Here is a 17,233-nt window from a genome sequence, read left to right on the forward strand (position 1 = left end):
ATCTGAGACTGAGTTTATTTAGCAATAATGACCGGCTGACTTTACAATATCCTTTACTTCTTTAAGTTGTATTAACTTTAGGACACACACACGCACAACACAGCAACTAAGCATTTGTATTGTCCAAGAGATCAATAAAAAGACTGAAAGTTTGTAGGTATAAAACACACCAAATCATGAGGGCATGGTAAAATCTCCAATTAAGGAGAAAATTAAGTAAATTTCCAGTAAAAATGAGGCCTCTAACCATATGGGCATTTGGGTACGTGCAAAGGAAGAGCCGTATAAATGTTTTCAAATAGCAGGATACATTGACCAAAGATGGTCTCCCTGTCTTGGCGAAACAATTCTTTATCACAACAGAGAGATACAAGAGAGAGAGATACAAGCTACATCATTATTTTAAATAAAGCAATAGATGTCTACATGTAGCTTCCCAGCAGTACCACTGAACACAACATAACATATTAAATGACATTTCTGCATTATAAAGAAGTCTGAATCTATGCCTCCAATGCTACAAGGAAAATAGCTCGGTCCCGGTGACAGCCTGAGTATATGGTCTCCTTCATGCTACATATTAATAACATAATAAATTTGAATCTACTGTTATGAACTGTTTTCCCCAACAGACCAATGCCTGAAACACACTGGCATACACAAGGTCTTACATTCCGTGTTACCCTGGAAATTTCTCCTCCAAGGACACTGCAGTTCTGCAGGCTGGAACGTCTCTCATCTAGGCCACGGGTCTCCGAGAGATGCATTACCCGGGCCCTCGAACACTCCACACAACGCAATATTAGATTCTCCGGTTCCACTCCCTGCTGCGCCTCTAATCTGATTGCAGTGTCACCACACTTCCCCATGTGCCTATTAGATTGACTTACTCAATTTGATAATGTGAACGAAAGAATATGGAAGACATAAAGGTATTTGATCATTGCAGCAGAGATAGGGAGGGACGTTCCGGCTGAAAATGGGAAAAATGCATTTTGGCTCCACAGAAGTCATGCATGTTATGAGCTTTCAGCGAGCGCCAGGGTGGAAAAGGGCGGGTGAAGAACACAAGCGTGAGGGGTTTCATTTTGCACGTCGAGATTTCTCATGCGAGTCATTAACAGCAGGTGATAAGGAAGGTGCTGTGGGTGAGGCTAAAGAAAAAGAAAAGCTAATATTGTGTTTAGACAAAAAACAACCACAAGAGATGTGGTCTGAGGAGGGAGAGCAATATACCAGAATTTAATCATCTTTGGCCTTTGTAAAATTTTGTGTTTAATGAATAGTTCACCCAAAAATGAAAATGTAATAACCCTCAGGCCATCCAAGATGTAGAGTTTCTGGAACTATTTTGGAAAACTTTAGCATTGCATCACTTGCTCAACAATGGATCCTATGCAGGGAATGGGTGCCGTGTGAATGCCAAAACAGCTGATAAAATCACAACAAGTAATCCGCAAGTAATCCACGTGACCTCACTCAAACAAATAATGAATGTCTTGTGAAGTGAAAACCTGTTTGTTTATAATAAATTGTTAATAAATTCTAAGTATAAACTGCTGTTTCTGGTCAACATACAAGGCCATAGTACATAATATTGCTTTCTCCAGTGAAAAAGTCCCCTTGTTTGAATAAGGAGAGAAATATACAGATCAGAGCATTGTTTACAAGCTTTAATTGATGGACTGGAGTCATGTGGTTTACTTGTGCATTGTTGTGTGTGTGTGTGTTCTGTAAACAGCTGTTTGAACTCTGATGGCACCCATTGACTGCAGATGATCCACTGGTGAGCAAGTGATGTGATGCTTAATTTAACCAAATCTGTTCCAATGAATAAACAAACTTATCTATTACTTGGATGACTTGCAAATGTTCATTTTGGGGTGAACAATTCCTTTAAGAGAGGCAGGAGGTGCATGCAAATTGGAGGGAAGGGCTGGAGCTTCATGATGCTGTAAACTTATTGAGGACAGATCATCTGCTGTGGGATGTGACGCTCTCATTTCTTTACTTCATGACCTGTCTACCATGAGCTATTGCACCTGTCGCCTGTGGCTTTGTGATCCACCCCTCTTCGGACACCGGCCAAGTCATAATGCAATGGAACAAATCCAGATTTATGGATTTCTGAAGCAAGTGGCAGGTAATCACACTTTAAGAGGGGATGTAAAATGATCCATTTGAGCTCTGAGCTAGTTTGTTCACTGTAAAATTAAACCTATCCATTTGTGCCCTTGGAGTTCGGTTAACTGAAAAACATGCTGCCATGATATAAGGGGTTGTGGGGAGGTTATGTGGTTGCTAATGCGGCCTGAAAAATGGCCCACAATTTGAGTTATTATTCATGTGTGTAGCAAAAAACATTATAAGGATAGGATTTGCAAGTTTAAAATTTAGGATTAAGGACTTGGGACAATGGACAATGACTATGAGCAGTAGTCATCTCTTTGAAGTAAAAAAAACCTACTAATGCTGCTACTAATCTTATGGCAAGTTACTGATGATACAGTGTTCTGATACTGATCTGTATGAAAGATAAAACCATAGTGAAGGTTACAAAAAACAAACATATAAAACGAAGACCAAAACCTCATGCACAGAGATGAAAATCATTGTATTCTATCTTTTGTAATGAAAGGACTGCTCACTGATGCCTCTACTGGCCACCAATGTCTCCATCCATAAGATCACACACATTAAGGTAGTACTTCAGACTGAAGGTCTGGAATCTATGTCAGTTTTCATTGGCCAAGGCCCGTCCATGAGACAGTTTGACCAACATGTCAAACAACCAATCACAGTTCGTTTCGTTCATCGTCACGTTTCGAGGTGTGGAAATGTCGCCACAATAACAGACCGGTGTGTAAAACTCTCGGACATATTTTAAAGATTCTATGCCGCAAACTCTAAATATATCACATAGTTTTGGAAATCCAGCATTTTGTTGATCCTGATAAGCGCTCGATGTCACAGTTGTAAATGGCTTTCTTCTTTATTGAAGGGGTTTGGCTCTACAGTATCTTTGTTTCCAGGCGGAACGTTAAAGAACGCGACACACGCGTCTTGTCGAAATCCTGTAGAATTCAACCAATCCGATTATGAAATCGACACTCCTGAAGTGTTTCCACTTTTGTGTCCCATATGCATCAGACATTTAGCCAACTCTCCATGGGCGTGACGTCTGACGCTGAGACTAACATTAAGGTAACTCTGCTTGACTGAGTATCATTACTCTTTCTAGCAGTCCTTAGATCACAATGGGCCATCCGTTCCACACTGACTCATTCCTCCCACTTCACTACCAACAACGGCCTCCTGGGGAGTTATAATGACAATTGATATGAGGCAGAACTCTTGACAGACCCAAGAATTTTACAAGAAACAACCATCAGCTCACCTGTGATGTGTGTAAAGACCCAGAATCAATGGTAATGGTCAAAGAACAATCTGCAAAAATAAACTGCTAGTGTACTAGTTAGCCAAGTCAACCCCATGGAAGTTATTATTATATCGCAACCTTTGCTATTTGATAATTACATATTGTTAATATTTATGTTGATGATTCATGTAGCCCTACATGTTTCCTTTAAGTAATGCCACTAAACTGAAGAAAAATAATGATCCCTCATGCTGGAAAGTTGTCAGTGAAGAAAAAACGGACATTTGTTAACTGGATCTTAAAAAACCCTCAGAAAGCTAATTATTAGCTAAAACCAAATGGATACAACACTTAAAAACACAGCTCTCAACCTGTGAATAAGACGGTGGGGGGAAAGGTCATAACAGTGGACAATGAGACTTCAGCATTGTTAAACTCAAAAACACACAAATGATGGAGGGAGTTCAATGCATCGGCTATCAGATGCTGTTGAACTTGGAATTCATACCACGGCCTTTCTTTATTTGTAGCACATATCTTCGTTAGCGGCTGCGTGAGGAGATAAACGAAGCAGAGGCAGCATGTACCCAGGACATTTTAATTAGCTGCTCTTTAATTCAAGCTGACCCTCGCTGAACTCTCATCAGCCAGCTAGACTGCTGATAAGAGGCTGTCACTCACATGGCCTGGGCTCACAGTGGACTGGCTTAATGCAACTCTGCTCTGGATCACGGCAAAGAGCAGGTAAAACACAAAGGCAGGAGATGAGTTCAGAGTGGATAGAGTTGCTAACAGAGTGGTGGTGAAATAGCTGCGGTGAAGCAGGGACATCCATTATTCAATTAAGAGCTCTGTGTTTTTTGTGCATAAAACAATTAGATGCACAATTGGTGAAACAACTCTTTCTGTCCAGCCTGCTCCCTCTAACCACCCATATGCTTCACTATTCAGGACTTTTATCAAGGGAAATGCTTTGACCAACTGGAAATGAATGACATAGGTGGCACCAAATCCATGTGGCCAGTGCCAGTCTTTACAGTTCACTGCCGCTGCCAGTTAAGACCCTCTGGATCCACACTATATTGCCAGCCATAACAACACAGCTGGCCTCATCATCAACTCATCTTCAAAATCTGCTGTTAATGTGCATACAGAAAGAGCTTTGTTTCTAGTCCAAACCAAAAACACAATCACATTACACTTTATGAAAAACAATTCAAGTTCATGAAAAGGGTTTTTTGCTGTAGATAGATTTTAGGTGATTTTATGGTTACTTTGCATTAGTGCCAGTTTTGATAATACAATCCATAAAGTGTGTGAAGCGTCTTTCATAATACTTTTTGACAGCTATACAGGATACAAGATACACTACACAGCCAAAAGTGTGAAAAAAAAACTTTATAACGATTAAGATAAATCTTAATGCTATGTGATGCTCCCCTTGTGAGAAATAAAACATTAAATCAGCGTTCTCCTTTTCACAAAGCTTTCATACTGTGTGAAAAATATTAAATGTGATATACTGTAACAAGTTGTTTGTGAATTTTTTGTAGCAAAGCCAAAATATGTTTTAGTATGAAACACTACAGTTTTATTCTATTCATTAATAATGGTTAAACCTGCAGAGAAACATTTTTTCAGTTCCATTGAAATGCGTTTTTATATAATCGCTTTCCACAAACATATGTTCCACAAAAGGCACATTACGTAGTTTTTTTTTTAATATATATATATATATATATATATATATATATATATATATATATCCAAAAAAACACTAGAGCAGTGTTATATATGCTGACTTGTGTTCTAACATTATCCCAAATGTTTTGAAGAATGTTAAAATCAAGATTAAGAAGCAGTTTTAACTAGTGACACAGACCGTGTCCATAGTGTCATTGTGTTACCTGCTAAATAACGTAACACCTCCTCGATTTCCAGTTTTGCTTTGTAGAAAAAAAAAAAATTGAAACACCAAAAGACGCTTTAATATGTTAAGCATTTTATTAGACTGGTGATAACCGCACAGAGTAGCATTGAAACCTAACTTCAAATGTTTCTTTGAAAGTTACAAGATACCCCCACATACGCACGACCGGAAGTGGACGACTGTGGCATAATAAATGCTCCGCTATTTTCGAGCTGTGTGTCGCGCTTGTTCAGCGGCCTTGTTCGCTTCAAGAGCTGTCAGCATAACCCTGCTTTCATACTACAAAGTTAATAAATCATTAGCTCATCCATGAACATGATTTCTGCCCAAGTCACGTCAGACTGCATCGGCTGTGGGGATGAAGAAGATAAACTCCCATGATTCCAGACTCAGTCACCGCGTTATTAAACTACGCCTTTGTTTTGAATACGTGGCCTCTAGCAGCAAAAACTTGCATTTGTTGCCTTTAAGGTATGCTTACACATACAGTGCTGTGAAAAGGTTTTTGGATGAAAAGGATTCCGGTTTTAATATTTTTGGCGTATTTGTCACACTTAAAAGATTCAGATCAAACAAATGTTAATTACACAAAGATAACCCAGGTAAATACAAATTGCAGTTTTGAAAAGATTATATCATTTTTGATAACTGGCAATGAATCTTTCACATTGCCGTGGATGAATTTTGGCCCCCTCTTCTTTGCAGAATTGTTTTAATTCAGCCACATTGGAGGGTTTTCGAGCATCAATGGACTGTTTAAGGTCATGCTACCGCATCTCAATTGGATTTAAGCCAAGACTTTGACTTGGCCACTCCGAAACCTTCATTTGTTTTTCTTGAGCCATTCAGAGGTGAACTTGCTGGTGTGTTTGGGATCATTGTTCTGCTGCATAACCCAAGTGCGCTTGAGGTCACAAACTGACGGCCAGATATTCTCCTTCAGGATTTTCTGATAGAGTGCAGAATTCATGGTTCCATCAGTTATGGCAAGCTGTCCAGGTCCTGAAGCTGCAAAGCAGCCAGAGACCATCACTCTACCACCATCATGTTTGACTGTTGGTATGATGATCTTTTTATGAAATGCTGTTTTACTCCAGATGTTACAGGACACACACACACCTTTCAAAAAGTTCAACGTTTGCCTCATTAGTCCACAGAATATTTGACCAAAAGTCTTGGGGATAATCAAAATATTTTTTGGCAAATGTGAGACATGCCTCTGTGTTCTTTTTGTTCAGCAATGGCTTTTGCCTAGAAACTCTCCCATGGATGCAGTTTTTGCCCAGCCTCTTTCTTATGGTTGAATCATGAACACTGACCTTAATGGAGGCAAGTGAGGCTTGCAGACTTTTAGATGTTGTCCTGGGTTCTTTTATGACCTCCTGGATGAGTTAACATTGCCCTGTTGGAGTAATTTTGGTAGGCCGGCCACTCCTAGGAAGGTTCACCACTGTTCCAAGTTTTCTCCATTTGTGGATAATGGCTTTGACTGTGTTTTACTGCAGTCCTAAAGCCTTAGAAATTGCTTTATAACCCTTTCCAGACTGATATGTCAACTATTTTGTTTCTCGTCTGAATTTCTTTAGATCGATGATGTGTTGCTCTTTAAGCATGATTCACTTTGTCAGACAGGTTCAATTTAAGTGATTTCTTGTTTCAACAGGTCTGGCAGTAATCAGGCCTGGGTGTGGCTAGTAAATTTAACTTCTTAATCTTTCCAAAATAATGTGGAATCACAGTTCATTCATGATTTAACAGGAGGGGACAATTAATTTTTTGTAATATTAAAATTTGTTTGATGGTCTGAATATTTTAAGTGTGACAAATACATATAAAAAACTGCACTTCACTGCACTGTATATATATTACGTACATACATTGAGTAAAGTGAGTGACCCATCCTGATTTCTTCTTTTTTGTGTTTGTGCATATCTCATAGTAAATTGTTTTAAAAAACCCATAAAACATCAACTTGATTTAACACTAAATGCAGTTTTTTTTAAACAACAAACAAAAAGCTGTACTCTACACTGCTTACAACTCGTGTTTAAATCATCAGTGACACATCCTTTACATATGTAAACGTACTTACAGACCGAGAGGCATAAAAGCTGGCAGACCAGGAAACAGTCCCACATAAAATGTGAATATTTGTGGTGAACTGTTCTGGAACAGTTTTGTAAATACAACTTAACCACTGATTTTTTAGTTGTGTCCTCTTTTGGAAGGCCAAACAAAGTATTTTTTTCTTTCACAATGAAAGAGCATCTCCACGAAATGGCAGTGGAAGCAACAATACTACAGCTGTACAAAATTTGACCAAAATCCCACCATGGCACTGTGAAACACAGTTATCATTAGCATGCTTTTTGCGTCCGTAATATAAAAACTATTTAAATACTGCAGTTTTTGATTTTGTTTTACTTTGTTACTGTAATTTGTAATATTATAAATATATAAAAGGTCCAATCTGATTCCTAGAAGAGCAAAAAGAAAATAACTTTGCAGCAACCTTCTCCTTTTCTTACTTTACTGTAAGATTAACGTCTTTCAGTTACACAAATTGAGCCTTAATAGATAGAGCCTTGGGATTCCACCGCACAAAACATTCCCTTTAAAAATCCACTTTCTCTAGGTTTAGAATTCAAACATTTCTCCATGGTGAATTCTTAAACGGCATCTGAATATTCCTCTACATCATGTATGCATTTGTCCTTTGAGTGGCTAGGGGTGAAGGTTTTAGTGCAGGTGGAGGAGCTGTATTTAAGGCAGTCTTTCTGCATTCAAAACGCATACAGGATGTGTTAGACAGTGCTGTCTGCATGGACAGTTATAAGTGAATCTACCATTTCAGGCCTTATCCTCACATAACCACGCTGCCACGCACGGATGACTGAGCCTATACACTTCCTCTGCAAAAGACACAAACAACATACCCAATAATTTAATTTCTCCACCGGTGTGCGATGTGTGAGAAACGCGAACGGTTCACACTCAGACCCCCTCTGTGGTATTGTATTCCTCTGGTACCGCAAAACAGCTGGACATTCTCAAAACTGGAAAGCCAAATATTGGGACAACTTTGCACACAGTGCTGTTCAAACAAGGGCAAATCTTGCAGAATACCAATGCGGCCCAACTGAAGGCGGTGTCAGTGAAGATGAAAGCCTGAATATGGCCCAAGAGCAACTTAGCAGAGAGTGTTTTTAATGCATAAATCTGAGGATAAACATTTTCAGGTCAATCAAAATTAGTTTGTGTAGCACTTTCATAATATTTACACCACCATTCAAAAGTTAGATTTTTCTAATATAACATTATTTAATAAAATATCATTCTAATTTTGAATATAAATGTATTCCTGTGATGGCATAGCTGAATTTTCAGCACCATTACTCCAGTCTTTAGTGTCGCATCATCATTCAGAAATCAGACAATGTACAAAATAGCAAAAACACAATATATAGTATAGACAATTATTTATTTATACGTATGATATGTGCACATTTGAAATGTAAATAAGTTTGTGTGTTAAATAAATGTGTTCCACGTTTATTGTTAAGTGTTCATGAGATGGATTGCCAGAGGGAAGAAACTGTTCCTGTGTCTGCGCAGTGCTCTGTAGTGCCAACTGTACAGTACAAAGATGGCTACAGTACAAAGATGTGGATGTGCTGGATGTGAGAGTCCAGAGTGATTTTGCTAGCCTTTTTGCTCACTCTGGATAAGTACATTTCTTGGAGAGTAGGGAGGGTTATACCAGTGATTCGCTCAGCACTCCGGACTACCCCCTATAGCAGTGGTTTTCAACCTGTGGTCCGCGGCCCAGTGGTATTGCAGGTGGGCCGCCAATTATTTTCTGTTCATTTCCAGTCCATTCTAGGGCTGTGCGATTAAAAGAAAACGTCCTAAAATCATGATTTGAGCGTGCGCATATGCCTAACTCCAGGTTCACACACTGTCTGTGATGCGCCTTTTTTCTGAGCCAATGTTGACGGATCAGAGCGTTTTCACTGCGGTAAAAGGCTAGAAATAAAAACGTGCGAAAATAATTCATGTCTAACACATGAGCATAGAGTGAATTTGTTAGTGAACAGGATGCAGTTTAAGTGAGAGGAGACACGTTTTAAGTGTGTCTCCTCGCAAAGCAGCGTGTATCTGAGCAAGCACGACCGGTTTTGTGACAGAGCAAAGGAAATCTGCTGCGAACAGAGAGATTCGCACTCGTGCATTATTTTAATGTGCTTTCGCGTTATATTTATGCGCTCTCACTGCTGACCGCATACACATACTGTATACACACTGCAAACACCTGAGGCACCGCTACAATTAATGAGCTCTATGAACAATGCATGGCAAAAAAGAAAAAAAAGTCCCTGTATACAGGATTTTTTTTTAATTTATTTTTTTTGCCACAAGTCTATACATTTTTTTACATCTTCACTATAGTGATAATTTTGACTTATGTCTGGTCTAGAGATGTTACAACTTTTTGATAAAGCTCTGATTGGTTTTCTTTTGGAAATATGTTTCAAATTAATCCCATTTATGACTGTAAAAGCACAATTGCAAAATTGATCAAAAAAATCGCGATAGTTTTTTTTTTTTTTTTTTGTCCATATCGCACAGCCCTAGTTTATTAAATAAATATAGTTTAAAATCTAGCTTCTGAGTACTAAGTTATTAACCCAACGATAGCGGGGTCAGTTAATTTTTTTGAAGTGGGCCGCGCAAACATATGTGTTTGGTTGTGTGGGCCGCGAGTTGAAAAAGGTTGGGAACCACTGCCCTATAGTATTCTGTGGTCAGATTTGGTAGCTGAACCAGACAGTTACTGAATTGCAGAGGATGGATTCAATGATGGCGGAGTAGAACTGTTTCAGCAGCTCCTGTGGCACTTTGAACTTTCTCAGCTGGCAAAGGAAATAGAACCTTTTCTGGGCCTTTTTAACAATGGACTGTGCGATATGGACAAAAAAAAAAACAATAGCGATTACTTTGATAAATTTAGCTTTATCAAAAAGTTGTAAAATGTTTCTGGAACAGACATAAGTCAAAATAATCACTAAGTAAAGGTGCGACAAAATGTCCAAGCAGATTTCCTTTGCTCTGTCACAAAACCAGATGTGCGTGCTCAGATACAGACTGCTCTCGCCCTTAAAACATGTCTCCTCTCGCTCAAACTGTGTCCTGTGCACTCACAACTCTCTTTATGCTCATGCATTAGATATTAATTATTTTCGCAAATTTCTATTTCTAAACTTTTCGGTTAACAACTTTTACTTCGTGCAGTGTGAATGCTCTGATCGTTAACATGGGCTCAGAAAAAATCATCACAGACTGTGTGTGAGCCTGAAGTTATGCCCAATTTGTTCTGTTCTCGCACTCCATTTAGGCACGCTGTATTCTGATTGGTTCGGATAGCATACTGCGGGAGGTCGGGCAGCAGAAAATCGTGCTATAAAGTGATTTAGAAATCTGACAGTGATTTTATAACTATTTTGATTAATCACGCAACTCACAGACTCAATGAGATTGTACCACTTCAGGTCCTGAGAGATAGTGGTGTCCAGTATTCTGAATGACTCCACTGTTGTTACAGTGTTGTCCATGATGGTGGTGGTGGGGGGTTCCTCCTGAAGTCCACGATCATCTCCACAGATTTGAGTGTGTTCAGATCCAGGTTGTTAAGACTGCACCAGACAGCCAGCTCTTTAACCTCCTATCTGTAAGCTGACTCGTCACCATCCTGAATGAGGCTGATAAGTGTGATGTCATCTGCAAACTTCAGGAGCTTGACAGAGGGGTCTTTAGATGTGCAGTCACTGGTGTAGAGAGAGAAGAGTAGTAGGGAGAGGACGCAACCATGGGCGCGGCAATGCTGATGGTGCTGGTGCAGGTGTTTCCAAGTTTTACTAGCTGCTGCCTGTCTGTCAGGAAGCTGGTGATCCACTTACGGACAGAGGTGGGTACAGAGAGCCAAGTTAATTTGGGCAGAAAGAGATTTGGGATTATAGCATTAAGAGCTGAGCTGAAGTCCACAAACAGGATCCTCAAATAAGTCCCTGGTCTGTCTAGATGTTGCAGGCTGTAGTGCAGTCCCATGTTGACTGTATCATTCACAGACCCGTTATTCGGTAGGCAAACTGCAAGGGGTCCAATAAGGGTCCAGTGATATCCTTTAGATAAGCCAAAACCAGTCTTTCATTTCATGGCCACCGACGTTAGAGCCGCAGGTCTGTAGTCATTAAGTCCAGTAATTTGGGGTTTCTTTGGGATGGGGATGATGGTGGAGCGTTTGAACCATGAGAGGACTTTGCAAAGCTCCAGTGATCTGTTGAAGATCTGTGTGAAGATGGGGACCAGCTGGACAGCACAGGATTAAAGACAGGCTGGTGTAATACTGTCTGGGCCTTTCTTATCTTGTTCTTTCTGAAGACCTGATGCACATCAACATCACTGATCTGAAGTGCAGGTGTGGGGGAGAGGGGGTTTGCAGGAGGTGTGAATGGTGTTTTTTCAAACCTGCAGTAAAACTCGTTCAGATTCTCCACAGAGCTGGGGGATGGTGTCTTGTAATTGGTGATGTCTTTCAGACCTTTCCACACTGAAGCAGGGTCACTGGAAGAGAATTGGTTCCTTAGCTTTCCAGAATAATTCCTCTTTGCAGCTCTGATCTCCTTTTCCAGTGTGTATTTGGCCTGTTTATACAAGGATCTGTCCCCATTCCTGCGAGCATCTTCTTTGGCATGACAGAGCTGTCTGAGTTTTGCAGTGATCCATGGTTTGCCATTGTTGTAGGTTAAATGAGTCCTGGTAGGAATACACATGTCTTCACAGAAACTGATATAACAAGTTACAGTCCCTGTGAGCTTGTACAGATTGGTGGCAGTAGCAACAAAAACACTCCAATCTTCTTACAGTCCTTATTACAGGTTTATATACAGTACAGAGCAAAAGTTTGGACACACCTTCTTTATTTTCTTTTCTTTATTTTCATGACTATGAAAATTGTCAAGTCACACTGAATGCATCAAGGGTTATTTGACCAAGAAGGAGAGTGATGGGGTCAGATGACCTGGCCTCCACAGTCACCGGACCTGAACCCAATCGAGATGGTTTTGGGGTGAGCTGGACCGCAGACAGAAGGCAAAAGGGCCAACAAGTGCTACGCATCTCTCGGGGAACTCCTTCAAGACTGTTGGAAGACCATTTCAGGTGACTACCTCTTGAAGCTCATCAAGAGAACGCCAAGAGTGTGCAAAGCAGTAATCAAAGAAAAAGGTGGCTACTTTGAAGAACCTAGAATATGACATATTTTCAGTTGTTTCACACTTTTTTGTTATGTATATAATTCCATATATATTTCCACATGTGTTAATTCATAGTTTTGATGCCTTCAGTGTGAATTTACAATTTTCATAGTCATGAAAATAAAGAAAACTCTTTGAATGAGAAGGTGTCTCCAAACTTTTGGTCTGTACTGTATGTATATAACAAACTATAAAGCAGAATCATGTATTCATCCCAGCGTAGAGACTAGTGGACTCTGAGGGAAAATATATACAAGATGTATACATTTAAGAAGCATTGCACTGTCAGCTTTCAAGGATCAATATTTTGGCAGTAGGCAGCTAGGCAGCTCACTATATTTTGTAACAGATAATTTTTCTATCTCCTTTAATGAGCAAACAATAAAGCCATATCATTTGGGGCACAAAGAGCCAACAGGTGTGGAAAGGTGTGAAGGCAACAGTAAAAGAGCTGATTTCACAGCATTAAAGAAGAGTCCGTGAACTCAGTGTCTGGCAGGCCTCACAGGGCATTGCAAACATGCCCAGCACTCACAGACTCCACCAACCTTTACCAGAGCACAGCAGTCGTTTACTCCGCTTAGGTCAGCCGAGTCCTCCCTCCCTTCCCTTGTTTTCTCTCCACAGTGCCTGCAGTTTACAAAGTAATCTGCTCCTGAGCAGACAAGCATCAGTGAGGCTTATCTGGAGCTTTCAGGTGTGCAGGATGGAAGTGAAGACGGAGGGAAACTGTGGCTGTGAGGGAGACGACGGTCACAAATACACACACAAACCTATGTTTATTGCATCAGCGCAGGAGCTGCATGAAAACAGTACAAAACAGGATCAGCCCAGTATGGAGAAGCCACAGAGAAGGAGATCAGCAAAAAGACACGACTGCTATGAAATGGGTGACTGTCAGCTGTAAATTTCACCATTTCTGATTCATTAACGACACAGAACCTGTTTACTCCAGGTATTAGGATTTATTTCAGGCAATCTGATGCCAAGGACAGCACTAAAAAAGGTTTTTATAGCAGTCTGGGATTGATTTAGGCTGGGTGATAGAGGGAAATTTTTTTTACCAATGTTTCTTCATCAATACATATTTTGTTCTAATGTTTGGGGGTTTTGAAATAAATAAATTATAATGCATTGAAAACTTTTAAATAAATAGTTTTTTTTTTCAGCAAGGATGCATTAAACAAATCAAAAAGTGAGAGTAAATCCAGAAATACTTCTTCATCAAATCAGCATATCGGACTTCTGAAGAAAATAAAAATCAGCTTTTCCATCACAGATTTTTTTTCTACAATAAATTAAAACAAAAAGCACTGATTTTAAATCCTATTAATATTTCACAATATTACTATATTTAATGTATTATTAATCAAATAAATGCAGCCGTGGTGAACATAGGAAACTTATTTTACATTTAAAATATCAAACTGACGTCAAACTTTATACAGTATTGCACATCTTTGTTATGTGATCACTCTAAATTATTTAACAAACATTTTCCAGATACACACAGCTTTAAAAAATGCTTCAAAATCCTTCAAAATCCCTTCACAACCAGACATCTTATTTTCGGATGTAAACATGCCCATAAAGCCCATATGCTTCAACAGCTGAGGCCATTTGTTTTGTAGTTGTAACTATTAATATAATAAATATATAGTTTACTATGTGACTTAAGTGTCAGATCAAAAAATTAACAAATTGAATAAAACCATTTAAGCAGATAAAAAACAGTAAGTTGCATTGGAAGCCGCAAGGCAGCAATTATTATCCAGTCTTGCAAGGGCTGCCCAGCTTTCTCAAGTGAGAAGCCAATTATGTTTAGCCTTGGCACTGCTTTATGAGGTGTTGCCATTACTAGCTAACGATGCATTTTCAAAAGTTATATTCAATAATGACATTTACACAAAGAGCAGACCGCAGTAGATATTGCAGTCCATTCCAGACAGCAGTGAAACGATGCATCAAATCTTGATTGGAGCACTCAGTATAGTATGTTACAGTAAAGGAAAGTTCACACATATAGAAATTTGTAAAACATACATTTTCAAATGAATCTTGGTGGTTTACAGCAACATGAGTGGCAGTGAATTCTAGTGATGTGATGAAGGCTTGACCAGTGATACACTGTACAAAGATCATTTAAAAATGAGTAGCAAAGTGATGACTACTGACTGGAGAAAAACATTCAAATGCAGGTCATTCAATTTCCTTAAAGAGATAGTTCACCCAAAAAGAAAAATTCACGCATCGAAGACTAACACGGAAGAGAAGAAATTGTTGAATTAAGTTGTTATTTTTGTTTTCTTTCCAAACAAAAAAGTATTCTCGTAGCTTCATAAAATTAAGGTTGAACCACTGATATCACATGGACTATTTTAATGACGTCGTTACTACCTTACTGAGCCTTGAACGTTGGATTTCATCAAAAATATATTGATTTGTTTTGCAAAGATGAATGAAGGGTTTGAAATGACAAGAGGGTAATTATTGGCGGAATGTTTGTTTTTGGGTGAACTGTCCCTTTAAAGGAATAGTTCACTCAAAAATGAACATTTGCTGGAAATTTACTCACCCTTAGTCACCCATGATGTAGATGAGGTTGTTTCTTTATCAGAACATATTTGGAAACTATTTAGCATTACATCACTCGTTCACCTCTGCAGTGAATGGGCACCGCCAGAATGAGAGTCCAAACAGCTGATAAAAACCCCACACAAGTTATCCATTCCTATCCATAATTCAAAATCCATAAGAAATAAAAAGCTGTGTTTATAAGAAAACAAATAAACATTTTCTGGGCGAACTGTTCTCTTAAAATGATAGTTTCAAATTTTTTTATTCATTTATCTAATTTCTGTGGAATATTATAGAAGAAATTCGGAGAAATGTGTCAGGGTTTTTCATTTGTTTTCCTCCATTTAATGAAAATTAATAGTTTTCAAAACTGTTCGGTTCCCAAATCCTTTTTAATAGCTTTTATTATATGTTCCACAGAAGACAAAGCCATACAGGTTGGGAACAAAATGAAGGTGAGTACTGTAAATGATGACTGAATAATAGGGTGAATGATCCCTTTAAAAAAACACTAAGATAAAATTCAATTGAAACAATGAGTGTATACTGTATTGTATACAGAACAAACACTTTTTTTTAAAGATCAGTTGTGCAGCCCAAAAATAAGAATCGGCTGTAGGAACAGCTTCTAGCGACCAACCATCCAACCACTCAATGTCTCCAGTGATAAAACAGCATGCCACATAACAGCTCTCTGAAGTTCTCTCTTTTCACTGAACGCAGCGGGTAGTACGCGAGTGCCGTGGAATGATCCTGGCCCTTCTCTCATATTCCCTCTGTGAGCCTCCATTTTCCAATAAATCGCTGACTAGTCCTATAACACCCTTTGTATAACACCAACAATCTCCTCACCTCATTTTCAAGCCACTGAAACAAATAAAAAAAAATTGTAAAGAGAACTTTGATTCATATCACCGGGCTTCTGCATTTTAATGGGGAATTAAGTGCGAATTAGGTACACATCTGAAATATAACTGAAGAAAAAGGAGACACAAATCAAGTGGCTGACAGCTATATGCATGTCAAAACCCGGCTGCCATGGTTACTGGAGAACTTTGTGACTCAAGGCAGCATTGTTCTCATCTCTCTTCTTCGCTCGTTCTTTCACCTCGAGCAATAAATCTGTGCTACATTTATAATCACAATAATTCTGGCCAGCTCGTATGGCTCTGTGTGTACAACATGGCAGGTTTCCAAACAAAATGCAAAGTGCTGAAGCGGACAAGCGTTGTTTGCAGTCTATCATTGTTTCCGAGCCTTGAAAAATGTAATGTCTGCAGTACAGTTAAGCACATCAAACACTCCTTCACCTCTCCGGCACGTTCATAAATATTTAATGGACAGTAATAGCCATCCACGGTGCGTTCAAGACAAACACTACGCACTACGGCGGCCATGTGGTGCTCTGATGAGTGGAAGCTCATTACTATACATCTCATACCTTTGATCTCCGGAGGCGTGAAGCTCTAATCCATCCTGAGGCGCAGGAAGTTGCTGATCTAGTAGTGGGCACTCAGCTCAGGGGCAGCACTCCACATCAGAGTCCCGTCCACTCGCCACCTAAACCCACCGTATGAACCAACCTGTTGGAAGAGACGAAGAGTCAGGAGTATATACCAATGTATCTGAATGATCTGCTGTTTGTCTTGGTGCACACTGAGTAAAAAAAAAAAAAAAATATATATATATATATATATATATATGAAGTATAGTACATGCCAAATGTTCACAAGAAAATAAAATATCTCAACTAAAGCTAACGTAACTAATGTCAAATATACAGGAGAGTCTGTTGTAATACAAGAAGTTACAATTACATAATTATATTTCTACTCCAATTTGTTTGTTTGTTTTTTTTTTAAACAAACTTTTAAATGGTGGCTGTCATAAAAACTTATTTAAACAAATGAAACATTGAAGAACAGTAAAAAATGATAATGAATATGCTATATGCTCCTAACTAACTAGTTTATGGTCAGATATTGTTTCTGAGGTAAATGAGGTAACGTTATGTAACACTGACTCTTCTTTCGC

The 17,233-nt window shown here is 39.0% G+C and overlaps 1 protein-coding gene across 1 annotated transcript in view; it reads right to left on the reverse strand.

Moving 5' to 3' along the window:
- The window catches only part of grik4 (glutamate receptor, ionotropic, kainate 4), a 301,146-nt gene that overhangs the window by 198,303 nt on the left and 85,610 nt on the right, over positions 1–17,233 (reverse strand). Inside the window, exon 2 of the mRNA XM_052576587.1 lies at positions 16,641–16,782. The gene's annotated coding sequence lies outside the window, so the exon portion shown is untranslated. The remainder of the gene's footprint in view (positions 1–16,640; positions 16,783–17,233) is intronic.

The sequence above is a fragment of the Carassius gibelio genome, chromosome B15 (assembly GCF_023724105.1).
Source record: "Carassius gibelio isolate Cgi1373 ecotype wild population from Czech Republic chromosome B15, carGib1.2-hapl.c, whole genome shotgun sequence".
NCBI classification, from domain to species: domain Eukaryota; kingdom Metazoa; phylum Chordata; class Actinopteri; order Cypriniformes; family Cyprinidae; genus Carassius; species Carassius gibelio.